Consider the following 26,509-nt stretch of genomic DNA (forward strand, 5'->3'; position numbering starts at 1 on the left):
AGAAAGAAACTAAAAGAACATGTCTGTATTTATGTTTTTTTCCTGCAACATACGTTTGGGAACAGATGCTTCCTATGGGAACGTGACAAAAAAAAGGAAGCCTTTGTGTGACCCTCTTTCCACAGTGCACAGACCCAAGGGGAAACTGGAGAGCAAACATTTGCTTTCAGAGGTACAGGAAGTTGCATCTCCACCCTGGCAGCCCCCTCACCCTGCACAGAAAGTCCCTCTGTGTTTGTAAAGCCCTGCTCATACCCGCCCCAGTATATAAACAACTGTGTCCTCTTGCCAGTCTGCATTTATTTCATAGCAAAACTCACATGCAGATTATATACAAATGAGGTATAGCCTAGGGATTTTTGGCTAATTCCCAAAGCAGCCTGAAGTGCTGAAAACATTGTGCATCTTCAAACTAAGGAGCTGAAGCTTCCCCAGAGCCTGAAATTTGGACACATATTAATTATATGTGCCCCTCAGGCACTAAGATTTCACCAGAGATCTCTAACATCAGACCTTCCTAAAAAAAATTGAAAATACTTTGTACCTGGAGGGCAGCTGACCCCAGCTCCTGAAGTCCAAGATCACAGTGAGCTCCAAAGCAAAGGCTACTCAAGGGGAACAGCTGGACCCCACTCCAGGAACACATCTCAGTCCCTGGGCTGGGGTCGTGCTCCTCATACAGTAGTGGATCCTCTTCCATTTCTCCTCCTTCCCCCTCCTTGTGCAGGTTTACACGTGAAGATGGAGGCATAATATGTACCAGTAAGTGTTACCAGAGGGCCAGGACAGGGGGAGAAAAGTCAGCCTCTGTGTCCAGATCCCAGACAGCCTCTTGGTCATCTCTGGAGTTTGGTGTCCAACCGCTTTGAGCTAAAGACAAAAACTCCTCTGCACCATGGTCTGTAAAGTACGTTGGATAAGCATGTAACCTCTCATAGACATGAGTACAGTTTTGCCTTTCCCTGTCAGCAATGCTTGGATCTCCTACCACACACGTGTTCTATCTCACTGGCTGTACAAGCAAATCTACTGGAAGGAAGGAAGGACTAAGCTTCTCTGATTCTGCTTCTGCTGCAGTGGCAGCAGCTCCAAGGTTAGCCCTCCAGCAAAGAGCTGCAGCCATGAAGAATGCTGAGTGGACCATTAGTGCAAAGAACATCTCCTCCCTGGGCAAAAGGAGACAAGCCTTTTTCACTTCTCATTCCTCAACTCTCAAAAACTAGCTGTTCAACTTCACAGTCCCCAGCTTTCTCCTGCTGACTCCTTCAGGCCCCCCATCACCATCTCCAAATAAGAACCAGCACTTTTATGCAGCTGAACTAGAAACCAGACTCAGTAGGATTTGTCCTCCCCATCTGAGCATGCCTCTGCAAGCCCTGTCTCTTAGGGATTTTTGCAGCTGGTGCTATCGTCTCCTGTAACAACCAAGGACGGAGGGCCAGCCAGGAGCAGAGCCCCCGAGGCATGCGGAGGCAATAGTCACTGGTGCTCTAGGTACAACCATACCAAGGAATGAGCAGCAATATGAACACTGACAAGGGTGCCCCAAAAGGAAGACAACTTCCACTATAGCAGTATGTTGCACTTGATGTCCCAGCCCCTGGAAATTGTCACTGGGTCAGAGGACCTGGTGGGAGAGGTCTGCCTGAGGCCTTGGTGCTGGTCTTTGATCACAAATTTGCATAGCCCAAGGTGTGAACCACTTTTATGTGCACCACTATGTACCTCCAGCACCCGTTGGGCAGGAACAAGACCTTGTGAGCATTTCTTGCTGCAACAGATAGCTCTGCATCCTTGAAACAGTTGCAGAGGATGTATGAGCTTATGGAACTGTTCTCTTCATGTACAGTGCAAAGGGCTCTGCTGGCTCAGTGCCACTACCTGGTCCTCCATTCCAGGAGGCTACCAGAATGCTTTTGAAAGATCTGCAGGATTTTGCCCATTCTCCTTTGAAAGAGTCTGCTAAAACCCATAGTTCCTTCCCCCCCCCCCAAAAAAAAATAAGGAAAAAGGAAACGCAAAACAAGTAATCTTCAGAGTTTTGATATTGTAATTTTAGATCCAAAAACCTGCAGAGAAATGTGGTCATTGGCAAGTATAGAAGGGAGTGCCTGAAATTCTAGCTTCAGGTCTTGTGATTGTAATTAGCACAAATATATTTCTGTGAGCTATTTTAGATAAAGTCTCCTCATGTTAATCTGTCAAACTCTGAAAAAGAAGTCCTCCAAATCACCTAAACTGGTGCCAAAGCAGGACCCCTACATGTGTAGAGCTGCTTGTGATTCAGAGTTGAATTATTAAGGTGCTCCAGACTTACTTCTCTCTGATCCTTCTCATCTGCCCAGAACTTTAATCTTGCAGACACCTTTGCCAGTTGTGCTCTGTACCTCTGCCATCTGCCTGTCTAACCATGTTTTTTGGTTTTGCTGGGACAGTCTCAGTTTTCATAAGCAGCACAAATGTCTAGAATTTCTTACTTGGTAGTATCTTGGGCATATTCATCTCATCCATTCAAACACTTAATGTTTTTAACATTATTTGTCAGTAACTACAGAAATGTTTACATGTTAGAGGCACAGCTCCCTCACAGAAGAGTCAGCCGTGAGATGACAGGAGCAAGCCATTCATGTGGCAAGCATTCTGGGCCATGAGTGTTGAAGGACAGTCAAATGTGTGCAGAGCAGTGATGTGTTAAACCCAGGTTTGAACACTTGTGTAAATTGACCTTACACTCACACTTCACTTTCCAAAGTCTCCACAGAGACACCAGAAACAGCTCTCCAAGCCAAACAATATACCTGTCCTGCTGCAGAAGCTGGCAATCTGAAGTCCAAGAGACATTCAAAAAGATGCTTGCACACCAAAAGATCTCTCTCTGCCTTAATCCCCCCATAATTTGGAGGCCCCAGTGTTTGCCCTTTTCTTGAAATCTGTTCTCTATTCCACTTTCTATCATAGGCTGCAAATACAATGTGGCCTGCACCAGCCAATCTATGCAGACTGCCATGTTGACCATATTCTCCCCTCTGAGAAACCACCACTCTCACAGGAACCTGCCCAGTCACCTCCCTTGGGCAAGACAGCAAAGGCCTTGCTCTCACCTGCCTGTGGGATGAAGCCATTCCCAGGTGTAATGCAGACACAACACAGTGAAGCCCTGGGCTTACCTGATTCTTCTGGATCCTGCCATCATTTCTGCAGAGGAGCTGTCAGCAGCAGGAACCAGTGGCCTGAACAGCTTTCTGGGCTTGTAACCAGCTGTACACATGTATGGTCCTTGCCTGCATGAAATTTAGGTCTCTGCATTTTCCCAGACTTTCCTTGCAGAGGCTCTGCAGTGGGTTCTTCACTGAAAAGAGTCTGGGTAACCTCATGAGCTGGGTTGAAAACTGCTTCACTGGTAAATGCTACAAGGGATTTTAATATACAAGAATGCATTCTGGGGAGTCCAGTGGGAATCTTTCTGTCCTGATGCTACCCAATAAAAAGCAGCAGCAGGGACCATACCATCCCACTCAGGCTAGAAGCTTCCTTTGTTACCTCAGGCCACGTGCTGCCCCATGAGACTCTTCTGTATGAGACACGCTGCATCCTACCACCAGACAGAACTGTCACCCGTAGCCCTCACCCCAAGACCCCCATCCCTGTCAGGGCCAGGGCACCTCTACATTCCCTTCAGGTGTTCTGTTGCTCTTGGAAACCCCTGTTTGTGAAACCAAATCATTCTGTTATGGGATAGAAACCTGGATCAGCTCTGAATCTACAAACACAGCAGCAGTTAACACTACTGCTGCAGCTTCAGGCTCTGAGCCTGACCCTGTTGCCCACATGTGTCCCCACAGCACATCACTGGTCCTGGGGCTGCAGTACCTGGAGGTGGGACAGCCTGCTCACAGGAATGACTGTCACCTGCTGATCATGTTCTCTCATCATCCACAGGCTGGAAATCAGGGGCAGTTCTTCACTCTCCTCCGTCTTGGCTCTCCCTCTCTGCCTGTCTCCCTTCAGCTTTCAGGGTGTTATTTTACAGCATGCTCTCTCCCGTTGCTGTCGTGCAGGCTCCCCAGACATTCTGTCCAGACAACATTGCACTCTGGATCCTTGGCCGTTAGCACTTCTCACATGTCCAGTCTAATAACCGTTATGCGCAGGCCGCTGGCTACAGTTCCCAGGCACTTCCCAGGCCCTATTATGCATTCTGTGGCCAGGCTCCCATTACTGTTGTTCAGCTGCCCAGATCTACAGAAAGATTGTGGGGCCACTGCCCACACTACTGGTCTTTGCTCTCTTTGCTTGGCGCCTGCCCATTTCCTGAGCAGGGCAAGGCCTGGCCTTGACATTTGTGACAGTCTGCCCTGGCTTGCCTTGAATTAATAACATTCATTTCACAGTGCCAAGATTTCACTGAACACTCTTCCTTATTTTTCACATGATTGCAAATCTCTTTTGTTTCACTAACCGAATCTAACAATTTCTCTAACTGTCCAAAAAGGCCATTAATCAAATGAGCAACCCCTGTTCCATGATGTACGTGAGGCACACATTTTTTGTGTGCAGGCCCCATGGTAATCAGCCTTCCTTCACATGGAAGGACTTGAGCTCTGCAGCATATCCTGCAGCCTCACAGAGTGCCCTCTCTCATCTGTTGACTTTGGCTGGCATCCTCGCTGTGGTTTGCAGTGTGCTATCCTGGGCTCCTTGCTAGAACGTGTCAGTGTCACACTGCTGTGCTCCTCAGCAACCTGGCTAATACAGGTGGAGGTCCTACTTAACCTCTTCTCCCAGTCTTCAGTTGAGTCCAGGCCAATGCAGACTGTCATCTGGTTCCAAATAACATGTAAGGACCAGTGCCAGGTTTGGATAACTCTGTCCAGGGTAACCTCTGCAGTGCCGTCAGAGCTTGGCTGCTCAGCCTAGAATCAGGCCGCTGACTGCCCCTGCCTGGCTCATTCCCCTGCTAGGTTCGTCTCCCTCCCTTCCCATTTGAACTGTGATGTAGAACTGAGCCACTGTTGCATGGTGGAGGACAGCAGTGGTGACAGAAAAAGGGGGTGCTCTGCACCCCAGCCAGGGCAGCTTAACTTTGTGCCTCTGTAGAATGCGGTGAGGGCAGAGAGAATAGGGAGTGTAGTGTCTTAGCTAGGCTCTGCATCTGCTCTGTGCTGGATAGTTGTTGCCTGTGCTTTGCAAACCCTGAAGTGTACTTGCAGAAGGCTGTTCTCTAGGCCCCCCATCTCTTAGCAAGTGCCAGGAAGGCCAGCACATACTGGCTCTTTTCTATTTTCATGAAGACCTTGTAGCTGCAGCTAGGTGTGGTTCAGATCAGATCCTCAAACACCTTTGCTGGCTGTAATTGGGCGGTTTGTGGCTGCACTTAAAACTTTGTCTGAACACCTGGGCATTCATCAGAGTTTCTACTTCCAGGCAATTGGTTTTGACCTCTTTGTAGCTTTAGGGCATCTTTCTATGTCACCTAGAAAGCCTCCAGCTAGAGATTGAATTCCTTCCAGCCCTCCTTGATTTTTTCATATGCTTCAGCTATTTGCTTACTCTCCATCTAGGAATAACAGTTCCAGCTTCTCTCCCTGGACGGTGTTTGTGTAGGCTCTGTTTTGTCACTGTGCCTCCTTGTGAAACGCTTCCTTGAAAGATGAAACTAGGCAGAGAGTCAGTCTAATCTAACATGAGGTGGGCATTTTCACCCGAGGTAATCACCCTGGGCTCCTGTTATAGCAGGTCTGGGGCATGTGCCAGGATAGGTCAGAGGTATCTTGCCCTGAAAGTCTATTTTTCTCTGCAGTGAGTACAAATGAAACAAGAGTGAGTAGTCCAGTTGGAGAGATTTATATTATAGACATCTACTGCCAGGTGAGATGAACTCTGTCCAGCAGTCTGAGTACACTCCTGCTTCCACACACTTGCACTCACCCTGCCCCCCTGCCCACTTCAAAACAGTGATGGTCAAACATCAGGCAGTTCAAGGAACTGTAGCACAACATCAGCACCTGCAGAGGGGAACTTAGCTAATAGGAGATATCCTGCTCTCACCCAATCTCATCTCATGTGTCCCTTACTCCAGAGGCACTTCTTGCCTTCTCTAGACTAAATGTTTTCTCATTTTCTAGGGAAGAGCTGCAAGACTACAGCTAACAGCTCAATGTAGCAGCTGTGGCACAAAACCTTTGCTAACAACATAGGAAAAAAGGACAACAATGACCTTGCATATGACACAAATAATTAAGGCAAGTCAGGACTGTAAAAACATCAGGAGAATGACCTGGAAGTGTAAATATGAGCACCAGCAAGAAAAGGAATATGTATCTGGGAAAGAAGATAGGCATGACTGTGAATGCAAATGTGCTACAGTTGTGCTTCACCAAAGGCATCCTCCTCTGCTCATATCCTCTTTGGTCAGGAACCCTCTGACCATGCCAGCATGCAGAAGAGACTGGACGGTAGGTGCTGTGGATCTGTCTTCATGTTGATGATTGGACAAAAGCTGCAACAGGTGTGGTATTTGAGCTACAGCTGATCACAAACCTAGGTAAAGCTCACAGGTGTGCTTGCTTCCAGGCTAAGTGTAAGCAACAACTAAATGACCATTTTTGTGATGTTAACTGGAAACAAGCACATTGTGCTGGGTGAAAGAGACCTAGCAAAATGAAACCAGGCAGTGTACTTTTGAGTGTTGTCCATGGATAGTTTGGCTGGGATGGAGAGGGAAGGTGGTCCCTGGAGAGGGCAGGGAGGTGGTCAGAGCATATCTCCAGAAGGAAGCCAAAGAGCTCCACAGGTACTGGTGTAACTGGTGAGCACATGTGTCAGCTACAGGCAAGGAAGCTGCTACCCATTTTTTGCTCCAACTGCATCCAGGGAAAGAGCTCATTGCGTACAGTCATGGTAAACACACAGGGCTGACCACGCCTGACTGCCATCTGGTCCTTGTCTAACAGGAGCAGTACTGTGATGCTCTGAAAACCAGCAGTTGACCAGGCCATTTGATACAAGGCTGTGATGCCCCAGCTTACCTCTACGTACAGCTGCTCAAAGTGGATAGAGTTGATGCCAGTGTGAGGGGAATGCTCCACTTCAGGGACTTAGTGTGCAGGGAACTGGCAAGGCCTGGGATCACTTTGTCTGAGGAAGAGGTGATGAGTGGGAACATGGTGCAGAGTACCACGTAATAAACAGACTGTCCCCCTGTTTGCCCTTTTTCAGAGTAGAAGAGAAAGTGCTGGACCATAAACCAGAAGGCAACATAACTAAAACTGGTAAAAGGAAAGAGTTTCATATGTACAGCAAGAGCTTAGCTGCAGGGACTAATGGCCACTAGGCATGCCTAAGGATGCGGACTTAGCAGGGAACAGAAGAGGGTTAGATCTGTATAAGGATAAGATGAGGTCTCTATTGGCCACTTTTGGACAGGATCACACATTTGGCTTAGACAGGAGACAAGCCTTCATTGCTTTGGGCCATAAACCAACCAGTTGCTCGTACTTTCTGGCATCTGCAAGGAAAGGGATCCCCGCACAGGGAATATGGCAGAACTTTATCTGATGGCCAGAGATGAGGCCAGATAACAGACTGAAGAGGAGAAGCAGGCCATGATGGTAACAGTGCAGATATTATTTACTGAAGCAGCTGGGCCGGTTGTGCTGAAGCCTTCAGCAGTGCAGGCTTCACTCACCTCAAACCCAGACATCTTTTCACAGAGCAGGATTCTGGACAGGAGAAGGAAGCCCTTGTTATTGCTAAGGAAGGGAGGTCATCCCTTCTAGCCTTAGTATCTTTAAACTACTGAAGATAACCCCACAAAGATGAACGTAATTCTGTGGTAGATATGAGCCTGTAGAGGGATGCAGGGATTCCTGGCCTGGGAAGATGTTTTCTCTACGAGTAAGTTTCAGAGTGGTCTTATGGGACCACCTCACCTTGCCCCTAAATCTTCCACCAATGGCTGGCTAAAGAGAGGGTGAACCAGCCAAACTGGGCATGAGCATGGTAAGCTGGTGCTTCGCTCTACACACTATGAGGTGTCTTACTTTGAGGAACTCAGCCCTTTCGGGGAGAGTCTGATGTGGACAGGAGAGTTTGGCTTTGGACAGGAAAGGCTGGGGTGGATGGAGTGAAATGCAGCTGTGCTTAAAAAACCCCAAAGATCAGTAAACCCCAATAGTTTAAATGGCTGGAAACACCTCTGGCACAGAAGTCAGGCTGCAGAGCTCATGCCTTGTAGCTGCTCTTGTCAGTGCCCATTTGGCCTGGTATCACCGAGAGGAGCTAGTTTTGACACAGCCTCATTGACATCTGGGACCATGCAAATTCAGTGCCACTTACAAACCCTCTCATGGAGCACAGTTACCAGAGGAGCACTGGGTAAAGTGACTCCCAGTCCCACAGCCCCTCAGGGGGAATGACTGCAGTGAGGCGCAATCCCTCCAACAAGGACCAGACGCGAGGGGCAATTTCTGCCCCAGCCCAGAAAAATCTTCTCACAGAAAGAGCCACAGAGGTGGAAAATCTGTATAAAATCCTTTCTAAACACAAACAGATAGAACATTATATGAAAGAGCTTTAAAGAATAAAGCAAGACACACTAATAACTCTTGGTGGGAGTCATGACCCCAGCACTGAAAGCTTCAGTCCGGCTATTAGAATTGCTGGGATTTTCAAAGAGACGTCAAGTGTGGCAGGGACCCACAGGCATTTCAGAAAACGGAAGACGTGAATGGCAAAGTTTGGGCTGCCTTGACACACCAGGCTCTCCAGAATGGATTAAGGATCTCTTTCTAATCAGCAGTGCTGGGACCCAGCGGAGCACACACAGAGCGGGGTTTCCCAGGGTACATTATGAACATTGAATTCACACACCAAAAAGCAACCAAAAGGAAAAAAAAAAGCAGTTCATATAATTAAACTGCGACTGAAGAGAGAAACAGCCTCAGCTCTGGGTGAGCTGGGGAGTGCTGGAATCAGACAGCTGGAAAGAAGGAATGAGGGGGTGGGGAGAGCAATTGTGGTAAAACCTGGAAAATTCATTTTGAACAAACTCATTAGAAAGATTGCAGCCCTGTCCTCAGAGGGGCAGAGGAAAAGCTATTGTACAGAGCTATTGTGCCACTCAGGAAGGACTGTGTGCTGCAATGGCAACAGACTATGGGAGGCAGGATGGCAGGGCTCCAGGGCTCACTGTGCTGGGAGTGTTAAGCCCTCTCAGGCCAGCAGCTCCAAGGAGCAGGTGGATTAGGAATTTCCTTGGACACAGAGCAACCACACATGGGAGATTTGTCCTCCCAGGTGACTGTGCTGGGCAGCACTGAGCACTCTAGTTGGCAGAAATAAAGGAAGCATCTTTGCCATCTTTCTTAAAGCTGCCCACCAATATAGGTTTGCATTTGTGATCCAGCACCTCTACCAGTGCCCCAGGAGCAGGGAGGCTGGAGAGCATTGCAGAGGCATTGAGGCAGAACAAAGCAGGACCCTAACTGCAGATCACTGCTAGTTTAACTTGCAGGAGCCAGTGCTTTACCCCAAAATCAAGCTATTCTTGTTTTGTTCCCTGCAGACATATACCCTTTTTCTAGAGGCAGAACTTTTAGCCATAAGGGCTGGTAGTTCTCAGCATTGTTCAAGCTGCCAGGTACACCATCCCCAGGGGCAGGAAGAGCAGACTGGCAAAAGTGGAGAGCCCATTGGCCCTGGACCACCACCATGCATGCTTGGGTTTGATGATCAGGACCACAAAGACATTGCAGGACTCATCTTTGTTCCCACCTAGAGCTGCAAGATTTTGTTTACAAGGGGTCCATGGGTACTTGTGTTATAAACTTTACAGTGCAAGGTTATTCAGAAAAACTATCTGGGCTTGAGCAGATCTCCTCATTGGCACCAGTGTCATGGGGCCTCCTCTTGTGACCTGAAGGATGCTGGGCACCCAGGGTTGCTCTCAGGGACCAAGAACTCCTTGCAGGTGGTGGTGAGAGGACAGGACATTTAACTCTGGTCCCTAGGAATGCTGTAAGGTGTTAGGATGATGGGGACCTCTAACCTTGTTTGTCAGGAGTGACTAGTATACAAATACATCCCCACACCAAGCACTTGCCATATCTGCAGCACAGAAATAAAGATCAAAACTTAGACCTGACTCTGAGAGAATGATCCCCCTGCCTCTGACTTCCCACAGGTTCAAACAGTGTGCAGGTGGGGAGAACAGCTGGCAGTAGAGTATGATCTGCCCTGTGCTGTTGTGGCTTGGTTTATAGGGGGAATTCACTAGTGAACTTGGTTGCTTTTATTGCCCTGATGATCTCTGCCATGAGGTTTCTTTTTGGGAACAACTTGAAGCATGCTTTATGCCACCCTGTGTGCTGCCCTTTTGCAGAGCAGCACAAGAAGGAGATATCATGAGAGCATCTGGGCTGGGAGTACATGTTAACTGTCATTTAGGTTCAGTACAAAACTTTATTGCTGGGAGAAACCGCAGAGCATCTGCTGTTGCTTTGACAACAGCTGAAGCAACCCAGTCCCTAGATAAGGAAGATTTGAGCTCAGTGTGAGCTGCATGAGTGTGTCTATTAGTACCATGAGGCCTTGTGTTAATGGGCCTGGCACTGAGGGCACAGGATATGCCCTTCCTTGCTCCAACAGAGATGATAAAAATTCTAACCCAAGGATATTGGCTTTTGGAGCAAACCGTATCTCGGGAGTATTAAAAAACTCCAATCTCTGAAATAAAGCCTTTGCTTTCCAGGATGTTCCAGCTGTCAGCTCATCCACACAGTATCAGTCAGAAGGTACTGTGGGGAGGTCCAACAAAACATGGGAAAGACATTTCTGTCCAGGGACTCCCGTCTCCCACCCAGGACCCCTTGGTAGCTAGAGACAAGCTGGTGAAAAGCAACATCCAAAAATGTCCATGTATGGGTCCATAATTCCTTCACCACTGGATCAAATAAAAGAACATACTAGAATATGTGGTGCCAGGTAAGCATTATAACCACTAGACAATGAAGCCTGACACTGTGATCTCTTCTGCATGACCAGAATTGGGATGTGCTTAGCGCAGTACCCATCTGCAGTGCCACCAGTCTCCAGTCACTGAGGAGGAAGCCTATGTGTTTCACTCTGGGTTCGGTTTCCAAGGTACTTTAAGTGAAGTGTGGCATTGCCTAGGTTTTGGATGTAGCTGTGCAGACTTCAAAAATCCAGACCTCAGGCACTGAAAAACCACGGTCATTTTGCAACACTGAACTCCTTGTTCTCCTGTGTGCTTGGGAAAACTGTCTCCAAACCCATTTACTATGAACCAGCATTTGACTAGCATTCATTCTGAGCCAGCTTCTTGAAAGCTGGAGCCCTGTCTTTATGGCTTCCTTATTTTTCCAGAGATCTACTGTGAGATGAATTGGCCTGTAAATATCAGAGTGCACAGGAACACCAGAAGTACCAGACTGGATCAGAGCCTGGGCCTATCTACTCCATGACTCTGACTTTGATGTCCTTTCTCCCATATCAAGCACAGGCCAGCTTTTCTTCACCTTCTGGATTTTCCTCAGGGCCATTCCCAGCACCATGGACATTCCCATGTCTCATTCCGGGGCAACGCATGGTGACAAAGAGCAAGTGGAGACTGAATAATGATCTGCAGCATCTGTAACCTGTGAAGAAAAACTTTCCTAGTAGAAAAGAGAGAGTGAGCTCTAGGCAGAGGGCAACAGGAGTCCTCAGGTGTCTTTTCTGAAAGAGAAATTGTTCTGCTGCCTGTTGTGCATTGTTGACAAACACAGGGCGGAGAAGCGGCCCTCATGCTGAGCAGCCTCTGAGCAGGACAGCAGTGTGCTCTGGCCACAGCCGTGCACAGGAGGTAACAAGGGAACAGAGCCGTGTCCCACGCGGCATGCCGGCACAGGGGCGGGAAGCTATCAGCAAGACCCCACACAGGTGGAGGTGCTCCTGAAGTTGGGCAAGTTTCCTGGTGGCATTATCTGATTGGACAGCACCAAGAGCAATCAGCTCACATCTGCAGGATGCTGCGCTGGATGTGCATGTGTATCAGATGATAAATCTTGAATGTCCCTTCAGCTGACTGGGACAGAGATTTCAAGACTTGGCTGATCTCAGTGAGACAAACAGTAGCTCCATCCTCAGAATAGCAATTTTCATTTTATAAAGGACACTCCAGGCCCAGACAGGATCTCCATCCAGGCCTGCTGCCACCAGTGCACCAGATAAGAATAACTGAGGAGTCTGGGATTACTGTATCTGATCTCAGCCTGTTGTCAGAGATGAGGATAAATCCCCAAGAGATGCTAGGGAGATCCTGCCTCAAAACTGAAAGCAAGAGGACAGACCCAGGCATGGAAGGACACAGCTTCTGTGAGCATGGCCATGCTACAGAGCAGCAGGGATAGGTCTGATACAGAGAAATATTTTGCTGGTGCTGATTAGTTCAGTCTGCACCACAAGGGAGAGAGGGGCATGCCCAAGGCAAGCTGATCGCCTGGGGTGTTTTCATTCAGTTTTCCTTCCCCGTAGAATCTGACACCTCTTCAGCATGACCAGGCCCTGACATGCAAAGATGGGGAAGCAAATCCCAGCCTATTTGCTTTCAGTACATTATGAACGGCTACAGGGATTAGTCCTCACTGGAGCAAGGATGCACTGCCGGGAATGTCATTAAGAACATGCTCATTTGCCTTCAGCACTGAAGCGGTCATTGCACACGCAAGGGACAGGAGGCAGGAGGGCCTGATATTAACCGCCTGGGTTACAATAATGTCATTTACTTTTCCCAGGGGACAAGAGGCAGCTCAGATGACAAATGTGTCAGCACTTAGAGCATTGCTGGGTAAGTTACCTGCTAAGTGAGCGTGCAGAACAGTGCTGCAGGTTTTATGGTATCCCACAGGTTTGGGCCATGGGACCCCTCAGAAATCTCAGATCTGAGATAACTTTGAATTGGTTATGTATGTATGTTTTAAAAAAGTGACAGTGTATACCTGGCAGTAGGTTCTGTCAAGGCCAGAGAGAAGAGGAAAGGTGATGGAGAGATGAAGGCAGAGCATAAAAAAAAAAAAATCATCCTGAACTTGGTCACAAGGTACAGCTTGGGGAGAAAAAGATCCCTGAAGCCTGGAAAAGAAGCCAAGGTCAGGGGAGCCATCTGACTGAATTTCAGTGTGGACTCGGCTCCAACGGAGATCTACTCTGTCTTGCTGAGTGTGCAATTCGCCTTGTCCTCAGGTAGGTCAGACAAACTTGCCTATTCCTCTCCACTGACTAGGGAAGCAGAGCGTGACTTGCAGAGCTCTAAATCTGCATCATACTCAAAGAAAGCTGGACAAGATCCCATCTTCCCCTTGAGCTGGCAGGGATATGGAAACTGAATGTGTGAGCTGTTTGCCCTCCCTGCCATCCCAGGCTACCTGCCCAACCAGGTTTCCCAGGTACTGTGGCCCTTTTGGACTGGAGGCCACTTCAGGATGCTTGGAGGCAGCTCTGGAAAGGCAGCAGGGAACAAATGGGGAGTTGGCAGGGGAACAGCCCATAGCCCATGGGTCCTCCCAGTATTGAGCTAACCTCAGCCCTCTCTGAGAACTTCCCACCCTGCAAACTCACCACCGCTGGTCTATCATTGGGAACGCTCCTTCCACCTGCAAGAATTAAGGAGCATAATTTATATGCCCTCCATATCCACCAGTAGACCAGCTGTCCTTAAACCTTGCAACTATGCAGGCAATGATAGTCAGTGGTGGCTGAGCTGCAGATGGGCCATCCATGTTGGCTGGGGTGAGATTGGCCATGACTCCCTGTGACCATGAGCAGTGCCAGTGTCCCACAAGCACCGTGTTGGCTCAGGAGCCACGAGCTGGACACCAGCATCCTGACACTGCCCCAGTGGATGCTTGCCCAGGCAGCACCTTGGCCAGACCCGAGCACCACTCTGAGCCTGGCATTTGGTAGGCTGACTTGCCTGGCCCTACAGTTCCCAGAAGGTTTCTTGGCCATTTTCAGCCCCATCCATGGTGCTCCACATCCACATATCCATGGAGACAAGACACTACCTTCAAGTTTTTCATGTGCAGAAGACAGTGCCCCATACACTCCGGCAGCAGTGAGCTGCACATTTTTGACCTTCGGGCTCAATTACTGCAGCTCACTATATCTGGGAATGGAGCCAAAGAGGCTGAGAAAGCTTTCACTGGTGCAAAACATAGCAGCCTGCATGCTCAGATGGATAGGGACTGTGATCCACCAGCCTGTAGCTACTGCTTCTTTACCCACAGCCCTCAATTAACATAGCACCTCTGCCCAGTCGCCAGCCTGGGACTTAAAGTGTCTCACATTTGCTGAAACCAGCTTTCTTGTAGCAATGGGCTTCTCAGCTGGCCACGTTTGGGAAAGAAGCTGTGGGTGGAAAGGAAGATCAGGACAGAAGACAGTCCTTCCCATGCAAGAGACACCGCATCCACCTCTCCTGGTGGACTCCTGTCTGTGATCTCTTTCACTTGCTTTCCCTTGGTCTAGAGGCCTTTCCCCTCACAGATGTGTGGACTCCCTGGTCTTGGCTTAGAGTCAGGCTCCAGGGCAGAAGGAGGGGAAGGTGGAAGCAACAGACGACGGAGGCAGCTGTAGACATGGAGAAGGTGGCAGAACAGGGCAGGTAAAGCAGCCCTAGCTGAAGTGTGGCCTTGTCAAACAGTGAGTCCTTGCAGCCAAACCAGGCAGGTGCCCTGCTCCTCGGCTTCTGTTGTCCAGGGAAGGCAGGAGCCAATGGCACTCATATCACTGGTCTGCCCTTAGGGTCAGGGAGCATCCAGGTTTGTAAGGCTTTTGGACATGCATCTCTCATGGCGATTGGCTAGGCAAGAGGAATTGGGTGCCTCCAACTGTGCTTCACAAATGTGGGCCTTGTCTCTTGGCCTCCAGCCACATCTTTTTGCCTCCCTCCTTTGTTTCCTCTGACAGGCTCTGCTGCTGCCCTCATGGGTAAATCAATGAACACTGCAGCAATACCCATGCAATAATGAAATAATAGCAGGCGAGACATCCCTTTCACCCCTCTCCCAATCTCTCCTTTCATCCCCTCAGTTCAGTCCTCCCCTCCCCTCCCCCAGCCTCACTAACTCACTCTCCTGCTAGTTTATGGCCAGAACATTTTGTTTGCAAAGTGCTGTCAGATGCGACATTAAGAGGCGCAGTAAATCAGAGCACAGGGGCCTCTCCAAGCCTCTGCAGATGAAAACCTTTTATCACAATTTGGATCTGTTTGCACTGGTATGAAAATTATGGCTCCAGTTTAGCATCAGCTTCCCATTATTCATGTCCCTCTGAGCAGCGCCTGCTAAATTGGATTGTTTCAAGCCTCCCCGCCCTGCTGGCCCTGAGAGCCCAGCAGATCCGGTCCTGCTTCCCATCCTCACCTTGATGTCCCCTCCTGACAGGATGTGGGTGGGAGGGAGGTTGCAGCTCACTGTCCATCCTCCTGGCTGGAGGAAGGCTTGGGAAGCCAGGGAGAAGAGGGAAGCCAGAGGACAGCCTAGCAAAATGTGAGGCTTCTGCATTGGTGTGTCTTGCATCCAGTGCTGAGCCAGGCATGGCCCCTGCTCTGAATTGCAGCCTGATCTCTGCTGTCACCCTCAAAGTTGGCAAGGGCAGATTTCTCCCTGCAGGAATCATTGCACGTCCCTTTCTCCACTCCTCTGGCATACTCAGGTTATTGGTAAGTCTCTGGAAAAAGGGAATAGAGTTTCTGGGATCTGGAAGGAAGGAAGGACAAGGGAGAAAGCTCTACCAGGAATGCAGATGTAGTTTAGAGAAAAGCAGGCCATTTTAATGGACACTTTAATCCTTGTTAGAGCATTAGAAATCAGGATGTGTCTCCTCCCCAGCCTGCCAAAGAGACCAGCTGCGGGATTCCTCAAGGCAGAGACAGCGACCAGGTGTAGGGACAAAAAAGAGTGGGGGCAGGCTGGAAGGGAAGGCCATTCTCCTCACATGTGCTGTCCCGAGCAAGAGCTGGTGCACAGAGCTGGAAGCAGTACTGAGTTCTGGCATGGAGCTCTCTTTGTGCTCCAGAAGGAAAAGCTTACTTTGGCCGTGGGAGACTGTGTCCTTTCCCAGCAGTGGCAGAACAATTCTGCTTCATGCCAGGGGCTCTGCTTCTCTCTGTTGCAGTGCCTGCAAGGGTTTCAGTGTCAGGGCGTAGAGATTAAGACAGGAACATACTGGAGGTCAGTGCCTCATGGCAAGTCATTATGAGCAATGGCTGGACCAAGAGACAGCCTGGAAAGTTCGTTCTCATGAAGGGTGGGCCAAGGCTGAGGGGCCAGGTCAGTAGAGGGTGCATGCTGGTCTGGGCAGTGCTCACGAAGCTGTCCAGGCATGGGCTGGTTAACACATGATGCCCCAAGGAGAATGGACCACCGTTGTCTTGAAGATGTGAGGAAGGAGTCCTCTGAGCTCCTGCTGACCTCTGGGAGTGCATCTCACACCAGCACCACTGTCCTGGCAAAGTGGAGAGCCTGTGGCATGTTGGTTTCCACTGAAACTCTGAGGTTCATGTTAGTCAGACACAACATTTTCTTTTCCACAAATTAAACTAGAAACCTCCACTGAAAGGTAGTAAGATGCATCATTGAGCCATGGTTAAAAGTGTTGGATGTTCCTGCCAATCTTACTTCAGGCTCCATGCAAACAGTTAGCTTTGCCACTAGATAGCATCAGATGGAACAATATGAAACAATCATCCAGGGTGATGATCATCAAAAGGAGGCCATTTGACAGTTAAACCAGATAAATGGAGTTTACTGCCATCAGAGAGCATGCAGGATGGAAGAAGGTTTTCACATGTGACTTGCATGTGCATGTGAGAGATACAGAGGGAGCAGAGCTGTCACAAAAACGAGAGCAAGCAGCCAGAGAACAAGAGGAATAGTAACATGTGCTATCAGGAAGAAAAGAGGAGGAAGAGCTTCCTGCAGATGAGGGTGGGCTACCACTACAGACTGGGTTTGTGAGGCTGGCAGCTTCTTGCTAACGTGTGCCCTCCAGGGACACAGCACTGCAGGCATATTCTCGTTACCCAAGAGGAACTGTGCCTGTGTGTCACCATATCTTGTTGCCACCTTCACTTCATAATGATACCAGATAACTGTTCAAAGAAGGTACAACCATATATGTCTAAACTAAAAGTTGATTCTGTGAAGAAAGACAAATCCACTGCTCAACCACCTAAGGTCCCCATCCTGGGAAGCACTGTAGCCAGGTCCTCACAGATCTCATTCTTTTTCTGTTGTGCAAGGGAGTTCAAGCAACAGCTGCAAAGACATACCTCTCAAGAAATGGGGAGCTGGAGAAAGGGCTCCTACACAAGCAGCTTTCCCTCATTAGCCTTTCTGACTCAGCTGGGAACATTTATTTTCTTTTTTTTTGCAGCTTGCTACAGAGATCTTGCTGTAATTGCATATTAAAAAAAAATTGGCCAGATGCCCTCCAAACAAATCTTGAAGTCTGTTGTTACCAGCTTCTGTGCATACCTGTTCCACCTGTATATATACTGTAGTTCATGAGTGGGGCTAGAATACTGGGTCCTGCTTCTATTACCGGTTTCATTTACTTTTTCTAATGCAAGCAGCTGCTTAGTCTGCATAAAACATGCAACTAGTCCTGTAAAAGATATTCCCATGGAACAGCACCTGCCTTACTTAAATCGTTGCACTTCAGCAGCGATAACAAGGCAATATGTATTTTAATTTTAACTTAACACCAGTGTGACTTCTCAGAATGAGACAATGTCACCGTCTGGCAAATCCCTCAGGGTTTATCTACCACAGACAGATTTGGAATGAGTTTTGCTGTGCAGGTGACCGTCCCAACAAATCTGGGCATCTCTTGTATTTTTTTATTAACACTTATCCAGTGCTTGTCCCCCAGGCTATCATCTCTTTCCAGTCAAGTCCATGCTAAAGATCCCAATCTTCTGTCAATCTCAGGAGAAGTGAGATGACACTAATAAATATGCTTGCAATGCTGTGAGGATCTTGTGCTTCCCATATTCTCTCTTGCATCGCAGGCCATTCAGAGCAAGACTGGCTTTATTTCTCTCTCATACATCACTGATTTCCTGCACTGTCAGAGTTCAACAATAGCAGCAATAATTAACCATTTAATCTGAATCAGACACTAGGTCATGTTTGCTCTTTCTCTTTATATAAGATGGAAAATACTTGCAAAGATCAGGTTCTGATGTTATTTAGCTTAGTGTTAAGTGTCTTGACTCTGCAAAATTGCGCGGAGTCTTTCATTTTGCTCTTTAAGCTTGTTAGTACAAATTAAAAACAGCATTCATTCTAATTTCAGCTTCTTTAAATCCCTCCAAGATCTGTGCTATTATTCTTTCAAATGCCTTGGGAGCAGAACTAGCACCAAAAGATATTCACTTACATTCCTGATGTCCAAATGGTTTAATAAAAGGTTCTAGCTTCAACTTAGCAATTCTGTCATCCACCTTGCCAAAGTATATGTTGTTTATCCAGTTCTGAGGCTCCCATTCCTCCTGGGAGCTAAACTGCCATTTCTGTAATGTCCTCACTGCCTGCTGTTCATTCTTAAGGCTTTCTGTGAATCATATAGATGAATTCACTTCTACTTTTATTTACAACCTCAGAATTAATTGAGTTTGCAAGTGGCTTTGTCTTTTCAATGATTCATGGTTTCTGAATTTTGTCAGGTTTGGGTTTAAGCTGAGCTTTTAGAAAGAATACATTTTTCTTGGTCACTGGATTGCTTGAATCATCTATCCTCATATGGATTACACCATCAAGAGAGGACTGCAGAGTGTTCTTGTAGCTACTGCTGCGTTGCATCTCTGCTCCGACAGTAAAGCAAGGTCTTTAAATCCTGTAGATAGTGCAAGTTTGAGGTCAAACATGAGATCTCAGAGAAGTTTCGGCCTCATGTTGGCTTTACACATAGTGTGAATGTGGCCGAGCATGAAACTCTCAAACACAGCAAACATCTCTGTAATATCTTTCCAGGCATTCTTCTCTTTTGTTTCAAAATGTCCATGGAGCCATATGTTTGCTGGGTCATGTAATCCCAGGTTACAGCTGAGGAAGTCAGTGAGTCAGGCAGGGTTTTACAGTCTTTTCCTAAAGGATGTTGAACTTAATTTCATGAACTAATATGTTGGGCAAAGAGAGAGAAGGAGATGTAGCAGGAGAAGGACTGTATTCATGTATCAGCCCTTAGCAGACAGGCAGTTTAGAAGAGACTGCCCAACATATGTTAAAGGTAAAATCCAAAGTGTCTGCTCCGTGTCTGCTGATGCTATTTGGCATTTAACTTCCTTGTGGTGGGGATCCAGGAATCAGCAGGGCCTGTGTTTCCAGGCTAAACCCTTGTCTTCTCTCTCCCTAAATTGCCAAGGATGTCAAAGGCCCAGTAACATCTTCCCTTGTAGGTGCTGCCACAGCTAACCACACAAGCCACATTTCCCACGTGCCCATCACCTTGAAATGTGTCCTCAGGTGTGCACAGCCTCAGCCCTGCCCTTCCTTGCCTTCAGAGTAGCCTCAGGAGAAGGGAAAATCTGAGGCACAGGCTGGCATAGGGACAGGAGAGGAAACTGGTGGCAGGGCTGGTGTGCTAGGCTGCCCAGCCTCCCAGTGCTGTCCAGCCCAGAGGGCCATGCCTGGAGACATTATGAGTCAATAGTCACTACCCCAGCAAGACATTTTGAAAGAGTTTCCTGGACACCCACATACAGTCTGAAGAGAGCACATTGTGGAGCCACTCACAGAGAGCTATCCATTGCTCTAAAACAAAATTTTCAGCTAGCTCTGCAGACAGTTGGTCTGTGTCCATCCACAAACTAATTCCTCACCCTCTCTTGCTCTTCTTAAAGAGGCATCTGAAAAGCTCACCATTTGGCTCTCTACCACACTCTGCTTTATCCAAGAGGGAGAGCAGTGAGCACCAGTGCTGTTCTAAAGAGTAGTGCAGATCTGGCCTCTGGGATTTGCTTGGACTCTGCAACTTGGCAGAGCTCTTCTGTAGGTGGAAGAGTAGAGAAGGTATTGGAAAAACAGGTGTATTTATTTCTAACCAGGAGCAGTTCCACAAGAGGAGCAAGGAGTAGAGGGTGAATGACAGAGGCTTTCATGCTTACCAACATACACCAGGGAATGTAATTTAGAGAGAGCTATCTAAATCATACATGCCTCCAAGTCTTGTGTAGTCTTTGCAGAGCTCAACAGAATATGTAAATTATGCGTCTAGGAAGATACAGATGCAGTTAATACCTATTTTACATCTACAGTCGATATGTTGCCATAGTCTTGAAAACATTGAGACTTGGAAGCCGTAAAAGCTGGAAGGAACATGCTAATTGAGAGCAAAGTCAAGCTAAAAACCCAGAGAAGATACCAGGGCTGGCAGGCAAGAAACCTGGTCCCACAGAAAAAGAGAGCTGGGGTACAACTCAACTTGAGAATCAGGAAAGAAATTACAGAGAAAGAGGTAGAAAAGGGGACTCTACATTTTGCCAAGGTTAGCTTGGCCTCAGGTAGTTCTCCAGGTTGATATTAGACAATCAAAGGAATTGAATCAAATGAAAGTGTCATTAGAAGAGAGAATTTATAACAAATTGGCAGCATGAATAGGAACTAATTGCCAGAACCAGAGATATTCACTCAAAAATTGTAAGGAAGGAAAAGATAATGTTTCCCAGTTATTAACTGTAGTACACAATCTATGGCTAAATGTTCTCTATAGCAAAATAAGGGAGGGTATTGAATGTGATCCTGTTTAAAGGGTTTTTTTTAAAGAATTAAATGGAATCTAGAGTCTTGTAGAGCAGTAGGTCAGACTTTCATGTCAAGCAAATAGCTGGAATTGTAGTAAAGAATAGAGCTAGTAAAGGCAAGTGAATAAATATGACATAATAGGGGAAAGTTGTTGGCATTTCTGTGGAAGGAAATCACGCATCAGAAATTCATTAATGTTCACTGAAGGAATCATTATATGCACTGCAGTGATCTGGTCAATATAATCTGTTAGGATTTTCAAAGCACTTTTGGCAATGTCCCTCATCAGAGACTCATAGGGAAATTAAGCTGATGTGGGCCAAAAAGGAAGTTCCTCTCATGAATAATTCTCATGGTTAAAAAATAGGAAAGAAAGGGTACGAAAAATGAGTGATTTTCACAGTGGAGGGAGTTGGCCAGTGAAGTCACACAGGCAGCTGTGCTTGGGTTGTGCTGCTCGGCATAGTCATACATGGTCAGGAGAGGAAGTGAACAGTGAGATGCAGAATTCACAGACGACATAAAATTAATTTGGATAGGCAAAAATTGTGAAAAGCTGCTGAAGGTTTTCATGGGACTGAGTGATTAGGCAAGAAAATGGTTTGATGAGATTCAACTTCAGTAAAAAGTAATGTGCATGGGAAGGAACAACTATCTTACCTGTATGCACAGAGTACAGGCAAGGGAGCTCAGAGTTAGACTACCTGCTTCCAACAAAAAGACCATCTTGAGCCTTCGTGATGGGTAGAAAAATGAAGTGATAAGGTTGGCTAAGAAAGAAAGAGAAAACAAAACGCACAATTTTATTTGCCACTTCATAAATCCAGAATGAACCCAGCTTTGAATGGGGTTGAATGGTAAGGGGGCTGGGAATTCACACATGGTGTGGAAAAGGTGAGTTGAAATGCTTATCCTCTATTTCTGGGAGTAGCAAAATTATGGAGTATTAAATGAAATTTTCAAAAAAGATTTGAAATAAACAGAACTCATTTCCACAGGATACTCGAAATGCTACAACTTAAGCTGTGCTTAAATACAACTCATGGAAGAAAAATGCATCTCAAGGGCTCTAAATACAAGTATACCACCTCTGGCTCAAGAAGTTCCTAAGCCAGAGCTTACCGGAGGCTGGGAGAGCATCTGTGGGTAGTATTGCAATATGCTTCCCTTTTTTTTTAACCATCCCTAGTCATTTGTATTGGCCACTAGCAGAGGTGAAATACATAAGCCTTTTTGTCTGGCACAGTAGAGCCATTTTTATCTTCTTCTGTGGTAGACTGAACTTGCCAGGCCCCCATGCTACCAAAGATACTGACTCAAGTAATATACCTTGAACAAAGGGAGAGGGGGGTTGTGGCTTAGATAACAACTCCAGGGCCAGGTGGTCTTGGGATGGCAGAGCAGAGAGTTCTGGAGTGCTAGCAGAATTTGAGAGCTGGATTTGTCAAGTGCCAAGTTAAAGTGGAGATAGCCCTTAGGACGTTTTCATTCCTCCTGAGAGGTAGTGATGAAACAGCCCACAGCTGGGGGCATAAATATTTGTTGGCATCGGGGGAAAAGAATCCTTGAGCTGATAGTCTGGTTGGTTTTGCTTTGGGAGTCCAGAACACGAGCTGTTTGTGCCTCCTGTTCCTTCACTGCCCTGGGATGGCAAGGGGGCAAGGGTACTGGAGGGCAGGGAGCTTATATACCATGGAAGTCAGCATCATAGAGTATGGCTGGTGAAGACTTAAAATGGTACGTGGTGTTACCAGTACAGGCCCAGGACCTGGCGCATCTGTGAGAGGCACCATCTCCATGCTCAGTTTGGACCTATGACTCCCTTGTGCTGCAGCAGGATGCCACGAAGCAGTTGACTGCCTCCATGATGGACAATGTCTCCCAGCTTTCAGGAGTTTTGGAAAAGTTTGCAGTTATCTTTCCGGGAGGTTGACCCCCCCAAATCACACCTGGGGGCCTGGGGAGGATCTAAATGTACTCCCAGCAAGTAGCCCTCTCTTCCCCAAGGGCTGGGCTGGCAGATCCCTTCAGTTTGCAACCCTCAGCATATTTCAGCTGCATTTTACTTCTTGTTTTCAATAAGAAAGAGAGATGATAATTTCATGACAGCTCATCCATGGCTGTAGCTGGGGGGGTGGGGGGGGGGGGGCAAATGGGATGCCTAGGAGCAAATTGGCCTCCTGAGCAGTGCCAACCCTGGTGGCACTGTCTTTTCTACTCCCCTTTCAGCAGAGATGCTTAGCAGTGCTTGTTAAGCTGGGGCTGACGAAATCCACCCTCCAAGCCCTCAGCACAGAGCACATTGAGAAGGCAGTGTGTGCTGGCAGGCTGAAGAAGCAAGCTCCCATGAGAGAATTTCTCTCTCATAGAGCAGTCATGAGAACAGAAAAGTGCATAAAGATCACAAGAACATAACATGGCAGTGCTAGGTCAGGCCAAAGGTTCATGTAGCCCATCAGTCAGCCTCCAGGTGGATATTAGTGGATGCAGAGGGAAAGACGATACGAAACAATGGATACTTAGAGTGGTCCTTGCCCTGTCAGATTCCCAACCCCCCCCCCCCCCCCGCCCCCCCCAGCATCCCACAGGCAGTGCTTTAGGAGCTTTCAGAGCTGGAATTTGTACCCAGATCATCATGTTCAGTGCTGTGGCTTTATCTAATCTCTTTTCAAACCTGTTTATGCTTTTGGCCTCCACCATCATCCAGGGCAACAAGTTCCAGGTTTTAATTATGCACTGGATAAATTGGTGTGCTTAGGCTGCTTCCTCTCCAGTGTGCTGGGTCCAGAGCTCTGAATAGTTTCTGGTCCCTTTCTCATGCTGTGGTGTCCCCCCTCTGGTGTCCTCCCTCCCCATGCTCACTTTAGTCTCCTTCAGTACCTTGGCTAGGATGAACCCTTCTCAGGCCTTCTCCATTTCCATCTCTGTGGGATGGGGGAGGAGGGCATGAAAGCATCTACCTATCCTGGACTGCTGAAGTGGCAAATGACGTTCTTGACTCCTTTCTTAATAATTCCTCACTTCTGAGCTGCAGTTTTGCCCTCTCCAGAGCCAACATTTTAAGACTATTGTCCACACTGACTCACAGGTCTCTTTCCTGAAAGCAGTAAGTAGTTTGGAGCCCATCACTGGCTATACACCTGAGGACTGATCTTCCTCACAAGCCTGAGTCTTCTATAAATACTTGTAGTTAATTTTGGTTTACCTATGCTCAGTCACTTTATCTCAGCAAACTTTGGTTCTGTACACTTAGACACCCCCATTTCCAGATCACTGATGAAGATGCCAACTGGCTCAGCTCTGGTGTAAGCCCAATCGGACACCTCTTTGCAAGCCCTATGCAGTTGTTTTGTAGTGCTATTTACTCCACTGTCAGAGTCTGTGCTTGCACTAGGTCCAATATCTTTATTGCACTGTATACATGAGCTGACTATTTTATAGAACAGCGTGAATATTGAATTCAGCATGCTTAGCCACACAGTTACCCAGAAACAACCCAGAGGCTCCCTGGGGCTGGAGTATGCCCGGTGGCAGGGTGAAACTGTGGCACGTACTGTGGGGTAGAGCCTACACCCTTCCCCTTCTGCTCACTCAAACTGGATCATGCTAGATTGTCTGGGAATTTTGTTCCTTTCTGCCCTGCATTAGAGCTGCAAGATGCCGTAATAGCTATTGGCAATGTCACTTGCCTGTCTGCCTCTTGTTTCCTCACACTGCTCTCACTAGGGACTGGCTGCAGACCCTCTCCCAGGCTCTCCAAGTGACCCTCCACTGCTTTCTGCTTCCTGTGTGCCACTGCACTGCCCAAGCAGTCCAGGATCTCCTGCTGGGCCTGTGTGCTTTGCTTTTCCCCTTAGCACAGTGGCGTCCTCCAAGCTCATGGCAGCTCTGCTTTAACTAGCATTCGCATTGGCAAAAACATGAGCTTGAGAAATGCCTGTTCCCTATTACTGCAGGGTGTATGTGTCACAATAGCGTCTCGTTCATGCTAAGTTAATCTGCCTGTAAATTCAGTGCTGTTGGTTCAGATAAACCAATGCTCTTCATTCTCACTATGCTTCCCCTACCCAGCCCAGAACGACCCTGTCTGCTGTGGGACAGTGGGGAGACAAGGTGTCAGGTGGAGGGTGGCTGGAACCAGAGGGAACTCACTCTGCCGCAGTGCTGCTGAGGCAGAGGCCAAGCTGACTAATATAGGAAACACTATCAGAGTGGGGAACAGGAGCTCTGCACGAGGCATTAACTTTTGGAAGGCAGAAGTGCTCCAAGCAGTTGACTGCCTATCTCAAAGCCATGGTCCCTCGAGCACCAAGGAACGGGCTGAACACTTGCCAGAGGTCCGCGGAGAGAATGCTCATCACATGGTTTCCTCCTCATTTCCAGCCACTAAATTACATTTACAAGAAGCAAAACATACATTAAATAACTGCCGAATGTCAGAACAAGCAATTGCTGTGGGGGATGTTCTGCGAGAGAGAAGCAGAAACAGCTGGTTAGCTGAGGAGCAAAAAAGAGGGGAAACAATCGGTGGGGGTAGGGTGATAGGTAGGGAGGAAGAGGAATTTGGAAGGGAGTCAGCAGATCATATTGGAGGAGAGAGAGCTGAGACTAGAGGCAGGTGTTCTGGGAGTGGAGGGACTTGTGATGTTCGCTCTTAGTCCTATTCTGTGACTGGCTGATGGAGCAGCCAAGGGAATAAAGATAGCTCTTTGCAAGAGTCTGTTCTTCAGGATCTGGTTTAGGGTGCTTTTCTTAACACGGTGCAAGAATAATTTGATGTAAATATTCAGCATCCTGGATTATAAATCCAGGCAAGATGTGATGATTCTGGAAGGTCAGCTGGCAACCCTTGCTATGCCCCTGCAAATACATGCATTGGCACTGCTTCACTGTGAAGCTATGGCTGGGTGATAGAGACTGCTCAGCACATGACCCTATCGCCTGTTTTCTGCTCTGATTCCAAACAGGAAGCAACAGTCGTGCCAGAATTGTCCCAGGGGAAAGTGAATCTGATGGGGCTGAATGTATGGACAAATCCCAACAAGTGTCCGCTAGCTTTCTACAGTGGAAAATGACATGTTCTCTGAGTCATCCAGCGATGATCCCAGGAAAGCCAAGCCTTTGAAACTCAGGCTGAGCTTGTCCTCAGGTTCCTGTTGTAAATTCCCACAGTGCCATTTATCTGAGCACACTTCAGGAAGCAATTGGAGATTCCCACAGGCAGCAGCACTGCTCTACCACAGCCTGCATCTGTGTCCTGAGGCAGCAACAGGCCAGGGCAGGGGCCTGCTCACATTTGTATGTGAGCGAATACCTCCTGATTCATTGCTTCTTGCCCTGCTCTTGTACAGAAGTGGAGCAGGTGAATCCTTTGGCTTCCCAGTTCTTTCCTCGTCACATTCAGGCAGGCAGTGTTTCCATCTCAGCCCTCCTAGCAATGTGCCATGAGCTTTTATTTTTCCCCAGGTGGCTTTTGTTTTTCATTCCTGTGTGATATACTTTATTGGGAGCTATACAGGCAAGTACAATGTCTGAATTTCCATCTCTGCAACACCCAGTGGGTAGAGGGGAAGGCAGGGTAGAGCCTGCATGAGAAAACCTCTGTGGCGGTGAATGGATTCCCTAGATGAAACACTGCATTTGCTTAAAAAAGTTTGTCATTGTTTAAGGGAAAACTCAAGAAGTAGTAGTCTCAGCAAAGC

The sequence above is a fragment of the Dromaius novaehollandiae genome, chromosome 15 (genome assembly GCF_036370855.1).
Source record: "Dromaius novaehollandiae isolate bDroNov1 chromosome 15, bDroNov1.hap1, whole genome shotgun sequence".
NCBI classification, from domain to species: Eukaryota; Metazoa; Chordata; class Aves; order Casuariiformes; family Dromaiidae; genus Dromaius; species Dromaius novaehollandiae.